The sequence below is a fragment of the Octopus bimaculoides genome, chromosome 17, assembly GCF_001194135.2.
Source record: "Octopus bimaculoides isolate UCB-OBI-ISO-001 chromosome 17, ASM119413v2, whole genome shotgun sequence".
Lineage (NCBI taxonomy): Eukaryota > Metazoa > Mollusca > Cephalopoda > Octopoda > Octopodidae > Octopus > Octopus bimaculoides.
Window position 1 is genome coordinate 28,956,485 of NC_068997.1, and position 871 is coordinate 28,957,355.

Below are 871 nucleotides of genomic sequence, written 5' to 3' on the forward strand. Positions count from 1 at the left end.
TTCCAAGTAAAATGTCGAGTTAACAGTTTGACCAGGAGGAACAAATTCTGTGTGGATGATTCCTTTCGCATTGATTAAACAAATCAACACCATCTTGACATTGGACTTCACTTGATGCACTTTTGTGGGGGGCGTGGTGATATTGAATGCTTCCCATTGACTTGATTGCTGCTTCGTTTCCGGGTCGTAGCCGTAGCAACAGCTTTCACCACCTGTGATGACCTTCGAAAAAAGGCTTGAATCAACTTCCAACTGTTCTTTAAACACATGACGCTCCCTACCGAGCACTTTATACGAGGGAGATAATCATCTCTTCATAATACATGGTGCGATTAGAAGATTGAATTTCAAATTCAAGAATAAGGAAAAAGACCCATAGAATAAACACACTGCATTTTTTTGCTTCCTTATTCAGAAGTTTTGGGAATTTCTAGTCGCTGATAAATCTGTATAGTACTATTTAATTCTTTTTAGAAATCTTCAGCATGACACAGCCTGTGATATATTAATTAAACATTTATATAATTTAACAACCTCACAAAAAATACATACAACCATATTACTGAAAAGTTTTATTGTTGAAAGAAAAAAACATTTGGAATAGACACTATATTTCTGCAATATATAAACAAACTAAAAACTGTTCGTCGTAAGTTTAAAATATTTTTATTACAATTATAACTTTAGAATATATGTTTGAAAAATGTTGCTATATTTAAATAACTGTAAATTTATAAACATTTTGACAAGCAAAGCATATAATATACAAAATATTTATAAAAATATTAAGAATGTCAAAAAAGTATAAAATACATCATATTTACAGTTCATTTTATTAAAGGTTTTATTTCGATTTATTTTATTTCAATAT